Source organism: Neomonachus schauinslandi, chromosome 5, assembly GCF_002201575.2.
Source record: "Neomonachus schauinslandi chromosome 5, ASM220157v2, whole genome shotgun sequence".
In the NCBI taxonomy this organism is placed as follows: domain Eukaryota; kingdom Metazoa; phylum Chordata; class Mammalia; order Carnivora; family Phocidae; genus Neomonachus; species Neomonachus schauinslandi.
This window is the reverse complement of record NC_058407.1, coordinates 100,059,990-100,067,430: the sequence shown is the minus strand read 5'-3', so window position 1 is coordinate 100,067,430 and position 7,441 is coordinate 100,059,990. Positions and strand designations below refer to the sequence as shown.

Genomic DNA, 7,441 nt, shown 5'->3' with positions numbered 1-7,441 from the left:
GAGCCCCGCATCGGGCTCCCTGCTCGGTGGGAGGCCTGCTTCTCCCTCTCCCACTCCCCCTGCTTGTGTTCCCTCTCTCGCTGTATCTCTCTCTGTCAAATAAATAAATAAAATCTTAAAAAAAAAAAGCCAAAGGAAAAAATAAAATGACAAATTAAAAACTTTGGCACTTTGAAAGACACAGTCAAGAAAGTGAAAAGACAACCCACAGAATTGGAGAACATATTTACAAGTCATATAGATATATGCGACTTATATCCTGAAGAACTCTTAAAATTCAGTAATAAGCACCAATAACTCAATTTAAAAATGGGCAAAGTATCTGAACACACATTTCTCCAAAGAAGATATATTAATGACCAATAAGCACATTAATAACTACTCAACATCATTAGGCACTAGAAAATGCAAATCAAAACCACAATGAAATACTACTTCATACCCACTAGAATAACTATAGTCAATAAGACAAATAACAAGTGTTGGTGAGAATGTGGAGAAATAGAAGTCCTCATACATTGCTGGTGGAAATGTAAAATGGCACAACCACTTTTTTGGAAAATAATATGACAGTTTCTTAAAATGTTAAATATAGAATTACCATAAACCAAGAAATTTTAGAGTATCTACCCAGGGAAAATGAAAACACATGTCTTCACAAAGACTTGTGCATAAATGTTCATAGAAGCACTATCCACAAGAGCCAAGAGGTGAAAATAATTCAAATGCCCATCAACTGATGAATGGATAAACAAAGTGTGGTATTTCTATGCAATGGAATAATATTCAACAATAAAAAGGAAGGAAGTACTGAGACATGCTGTCTTATGCTCCATGAAAGAAGTAAAACATAAAGGAATACACACTGCATGATTCCATTTATAACAAATGTCCAGGATAGGCAGATACATAGAGACAGAAAGTAGATTAGTGGTTGTCTAGGGCTGGGAGTAAGAATGAGGAGGGACTCTAGTAAGCATGAAGTTCTTTTGGGGTGATAGAAATGTTCTAAAATTAGATTTTGGTGATGGTTGCAAAATTCTGTAAATATGCTAAAAATCATTGAATTGTACACTTAAAATTGGTGAATTTTATGGTATTTATACTTTGGTAAAGCTGTTAATTTTTTTAAGTATTCTTTTAAGATTTTATTTATTTGAGAGAGAGAGAGAGCATGAGTGGGGGGAAGGGCAGAGGGAGAAGGAGAAGCAAACTCCCCGCTGAGCAGGAGACCAATGTGGAGCTCCATCCTAGGACCCCGGGATCATGACTTGAGCTGACATCAGATGCTTAACTGACTGAGCCACCCAGGCGCCTCAATTTTTAAAAATATTTTAAAAAGAAATATGTCTATCACTAGCACCAAGACTGTGGTCTCCAAATACCATTTCCCACTAAAAGAAACTAGGACTTCTTGGAGAAATTGTTGATTCCGGGTCTGGGAACAAAAGTGTGTAAGATGAGCCTGGAACATATTGCCACCCTGAAGAGCAAGGAATCTATCAAAGATTATTAGGATAATGTCAACAAGTCTCAAGAGCCAATTTAAAGAACCCCTTCTGGCCAAAGATGAGACATTTTAAACACTAATGAAGATAATAATTACAATATATTGAAATATATCAAATATATTGAAATATATCAAAAGGTAATAATTATAATATATTGAAATATATCGAACATATCAAATATATTAATTTACATGCCTGAGTTCATAATGATTCTTAAAGGGGAAAAAAGTGGTCACCTTTGAAGGGTATTAAAAAAAAACATTATTTTGAAAAATGGTAAATAAATAGAACAAATCAAGCAATTATTCAGGCTTTTCTATATAAATTGTACCACTGGGTAACAAAAACAGTTTATAAGTGGCAGTATCTCTTTATAGAAGTATGCCAGCTAATAAAAGAAGCAGCAATGATATAATAATACCACCATTTTTCAATTCATAATTAATTAATGGGTGCTAACACCACTAAAAAAAAAAAAGAGAACCAGAAATGACATAGCTCCTCCTGATGGAAGAACCTAGCATAATCTCTGTTGCCCACCCCCATCTCTAATCTGAATCTGATCAAGCCTCCAGAACAAACTATTACTTTACAGTATATAGAAAGAACAGAGGAACATGTTAAACAATTCATGAGGCTATAGTTAGCAAAATACAAAATACGGGAAAACAGACTTGTTCCTTCAATAAGTAAATCTCAAGGGAGAAAAAAAGAGATGAAAGGGGATATCAAAGTTCAAAAAAGCTAAGAAACAAATCAAACAATCATAAAGTAGGACTTTATTTGGATCCTGGTCCAAACAAACACACTGTAAAAAAAATATGAAATAATTGTAAATTTGGAGATAGCAGAATAATTGATGATATTAAAGAATAATTGTGTGGGTGGTTGGTGTGATAATGGTATTGTGTTTATGTTTTTTTAAAGAGATCTTTTACAGATATATATTGAATATTTATGAATGAAATTATATGTCTGGGATTTGCTTCAAAATAATAAGGGAGAGGGAGAAATGGGTGGGAGTATATGTGAAACAAGATTGGCTATGAGTTAATAAATAGTGCATTTGGTGATGGGTATAGGAAGGCTCATTACACTATTTTCTTGACTTCTGCATTATGATTAAAATTTTCCACCATAGAAAGTTTTTCTAAAAATCTACTTCATGACTTCGTAGAGAGTAATAATTATATAGAGTGCTTGTAACCATGGTTGACAGATAACCTTCAAACATTGTTTTTAACTTTTATATTCCATTTCAATTAATCACACCTAAAAGCATGTTATTTAGACCAAGAGCCATGGCCCACATGACTTTGTCCACCTGGTAATAACTCAATAGTGCATTTGGTGATGGGTACAGGAAAGTTCATTACGCTATTTTCTTGACTTCTACATATAATTAAAATTTTCCACAATAGAAACTAAGCTCCCCCAGGCACTCTCTATTACATCCCATTTCCCATTCTTCATAGCACTTCCTACTATCTGAAATTATCTTATTTATTGTATCTTTCCTCCCACAAAAAGGTAAGTTCCATGAGATTGGGAAACTTGCTCATCTTGCTCATTACTGTATTTCTGACCTGGATTAGGTCCCCAGGACCTGCTTATTAAATAAAATGAACAAATGAATGAGTTGCCGTATTTGCTCTGTGCTTCCTCCCCCGAACTATCCCTCTGCCTCTTCCCCTTCCAACTTCTCCCCAAGGCCTTCGGAAAAGTCTCTGCACTACGAAAACTTCTTTCTATCCTCTTCATTGAATGTCCTTTTCATCTCATTTCCTTGGTGGAAACCCAACAACATGATTTCTCCTGTCTACTCTCCAGTGGAGCCTGCTTGTTTTCTCCTGTGCTGCACAACTCAGGGTCAGACACTGCACTGCCTTGTTTAAACACTCTCTCCCCATCCCCAGCCCCATTGCCACCCACTCCTGCATTGGGCAAGCCTCTACTCATCCAGTTGAGCCTCAGTGTCATTGCTCTAGGAAATCTCCCTTGGTCCTCTGGCCCATACTGCTGCTGTCCAGGTTATACATCCCACCCCACTGAATGTTCTCACCTATGAAAGCATTTTTCACACTATATTGCAACTATCAGCTTATCTGTCTCATCCTTCATCCCCATTCCCACTAGGCCATAAGCTCTGTGGGGGAAGGAACTTATCCCAGTGCCTGCACATAATTGGCTGTCCAAAAACATGTATTGAGTGAAAGAAGTCAGAAGCTCTTCTAACAGTGAGAGAGACTAAACATGGTGAGACCCAATAGGAAGTCTCTGTCACAGAACCAGTGAGAAGTGGTAAGAGTCTAGACTGGGGGAGTATGGCAGTAACAAAATGGAGAGCTGGACATGATGCCCCATATTTGGCAATGACACATAATCTTTCTTGCCAGATCTCTCTTCCTCCCTTCTGTTCACCTATCAGGTGCCACCAGCACTCACCCCTACCACTGAAGCCAGAAACCTGGGAGACCTCTGCCCTCATCCCACTCCATCTAATCAGAGACCAAACCTCATGCCCAGCCCTCCTTCCCACCCCCACTCCTTCCATCTTTGTTCAGACCACCATCATCTCACACCCTACCTGTTTTAAGTAAATCTTAAGGTCTGCCCTTTCTACATCCCTATGGTATCTCTCCTCCACACAGCTAGAACGAACTTCTTTAAAGTGCAGATTTGAGTGTGTTATTCGCCTAATTAAACCCCTATGATGGCTTCTCATTTCCTTCATGGCTCTAGTCTTCAGCATGGCAGCCAAGGATCGCACTCCATGATGTATCAACTTCCCGAGGCTCTTGGCCTGCCCCCTCCCTAGCAACTTTTGCCCAGAGTGAGTGTCATGCTCACCCTGGTTTCCCTGCCTGGGATGTCTTTCCTGTCTGTGTACACTGTAAAAAAAACCTATCATCTTTTTTTTTTTTTTTTGGTCTTGTTTTGTTTTGACAGGAAATAGGATTTATTGGTGGGCATGAATAGGGAGGGCGCAGTGCCGAGGTTCTCACGAGTGCAGGGCCTGCCATTTGTCCAAGGGACCACAATTAGGAATGTATTTGACCCTCAGCCATCTGGGATGAGCCGCTATTCAGCTACCATGTCTTCAAATTCCTCTGCATTAAACTTAGTAAAGCCCTACTTCTTGGAAATGTGGATCTTCTGGTGGCCAGGGAACTTGACCTTCGCCCTTCATAGGGCCTCAGTCACATGCTCCTTGTTCTGCAGCTTGGTATGGATGGACACGATGACTTGGCCAATATGGACCCTGACTACTGTGCCCTGGGGTTTTCCAAAGGCACCCTATATACCTGTGTGGAGCTAGATTAGAGATAACATGAGGTCAGACATCAATGTCCACTGGAAAGGGCTGTCTCCAAGGTCCCTTAGGGCAATCCTTAGGGCAACAGGCTGCATACACTACCAAGGAGGCTCCTGTTTGCAGCCATCGCACACTGGGCCCCCATGGGGAAAGAGCAGAGTCAGTTTAATTGGCTGCAGACCCATCATCTTTCAAGACCAGTTCAAGCATCTCCTCTTCTGAGGTGCTTTTTATTTTTCTTTTTTTTAAGATTTTATTTATTTATTTGACAGAGAGAGAAACAGTGAGAGCAGGAACAAAAGCAGGGGGAGTGGGAGAGGGCGAAGCAGACTCTCTGCTGAGCAGGGAGGCGGATGCGGGGCTCTATCCCAGGACCCTGGGATCATGACCTGAGCCGAACACAGATGCCTAACAACTGAGCCACCCAGGTGCCCCTCTGAGGTGCTTTTTAATGCCCCTATTGTCCCCACCCCTCCTTGAGACACAGCAGTCCCCCAAGGAGCCTTCTGCCTTAGCACCTCACCCCGTTTGGCACTGTATGCATTTCCATGGCTGTCTCACTCATTTAAACCATGGGCTCCTCCAGAGCAGGGACCATATCTTAGTCAGCTTTGCATCCCCAGTGCCCAGCACAGAGCCTGGCACGTAGTGGGCACTCAGTAATCACTGGCTGGAATCCTAGGAAGCGCTGAGGTTACACCTGGGTGGTGCGGGTGGGGGTGGGGGGGATAATCTGCTGCCCTCTCCTGGCAATGTGAGGCATTGTCCTAACCACAGACACCACCCCACCTTGCCAAAAAAAGAAAAAAAAATTTTTTTGGAGGAAGGGGAAGCTGCAAAAGGGGAGGATGGAGACTGGATTGGATTGAGGTCTTGGTGAAACACCTTTATCAGCTCCCACACAGTTCCCATGTCCATGCAAGCTAGGATGCAGAAGCCAAGTCAGTGCTACCAAAGGAGGGCATATCCTTAGAGTGGGTCTGTCCCCCCACACTAACTATAAACTCTCCAAATTATACCGTATTTGTTTCCCACTCTGTCCTGTTATCCTTGTTGTTGTTACTACTCCTGCTGCTTTCATTCATTTTAGTAGGTGATCATTAATTTTTTCTCTGATGTTATAAAATGTGCTTTTTTTCTTGTGCATGGGAAGACTGAATTTAACCACTAGTTTCTCTTGATTTTAACTCAGCTTCCCACTGGTAGGAGGTGGTCTCTAGTGTTCTGGGTGTCTCAGCTTTCTGCCAAAATCCAACCACGAATTAGGATCCCCCACCCCTCACTCCTTCCACAGCTTCAACAAGCCATGTGACATCATGGCAGGGGAGGGTGGCTCTCGGCAAGGAGAATCATTACCTCTCTCCTCTTGGGGCTGCAGTCTTATTGTCTGTATTTTGACATGTGGGAAATTGCCTAAAACCTAACATGAGAAATGTTAGGGGAAGGAGCTTGGGGCTGGAGATGGAGGTTTGTGAGTGACATGCACCCAGACAGGTAAAGACTCAGAGCAGCTAAGATTGCCCACCTGCAGAGAAACATCACCTATTACTCATCTTGGAGTCCCTAATGTTTATCATACAAGATACTCACTAAACTTCTACTGTCTGTAAAATATTGAAAAGAGAGTATACACACACACACACACACACACACAAACACGGAAAAAAGGGACTAAGGACCAGAAGCCCAATTTTTGACAGTGTAAAATACTAGTGCTGGCTAATAGGTTTGCCCTAAATTTAGGAATTGATACCACTAGAAAGGAAATGCCTTTTTCAATAAACAAATGTTCTCTTCTGGGCTCCCAAAGAAGTCCTCCTCACCTCTTATTTAGTTCCAGTCCAGTCATCCTACCCCTCAAGAGTTTACTGAACAACTTTTGGAATGGCATCATAAACACTGTCTTCGTGTAGACCAGCACCTGTCCCCAAGTGGTTTACAATATATTTGGTGAGATGTGGCACAAATGAAGAAAGGTTGCTCCCTGTCCCCAAGAAGCATGCCATCTCACTGGAAGACAAGGCGTCCATCCGCACTTGCCTTTTCAGAATGATTAGAGGACCACATAATATACAATGAAATAGTACACAGACAATCACTGGGCACTGAAAATGTGCAGTGTAGAGAATAAGTATTATTTAGGTGGAGCTATCAGGGAAGGCTTCCTGGAGGAGGTTGCATTTGAACTGCCCTAGGCTAGGTAGAAGTAGAAAAGAGAATGGAAAATTCCTTGTCCAGGGGTCTGGAGGTATGCTGGGTTTCAGGGATGGAAGTCTTGGTCCCCAGGGCTGGGTAGATGCGGTGTGACGGCCGCGCCACCAGAGCCAGAGAAGTAGAGAAGACAAAGGTGCATAGCTTTCGAGATCGCAGCCGGTATGTTTTGGCTCCTTTGCAGAAGGCCGCCCTCCAAGAAACCCCATGGCCCTGCTGGTATATTGAAATGCTGCTGGGCTACAGTGAAGGGTGGGCCAGGCAGACAGCACTGCTTCTGAACGTCCTCAGTAAGGCCCGTGCCAGTTTGGAAGAAGATTGACGCGGGGGGGGGGGGGGGGGGGGTTTAGCAGGGGGGTCAAGATGTTAAGTTCTAGTCGGCCCCGGCCGCAATAGAAGGAGG

General features: G+C 42.3%; 1 non-coding gene across 1 annotated transcript; it reads right to left on the bottom strand.

Moving 5' to 3' along the window:
- Positions 1-4,873: 4,873 nt before the first annotated feature.
- On the bottom strand, positions 4,874-5,006 carry LOC123325004. Its single transcript, XR_006540172.1, has one exon. It is a non-coding gene; the product is annotated as a small nucleolar RNA SNORA70 (small nucleolar RNA).
- Between the last annotated feature and the right edge of the window lie 2,435 nt (positions 5,007-7,441).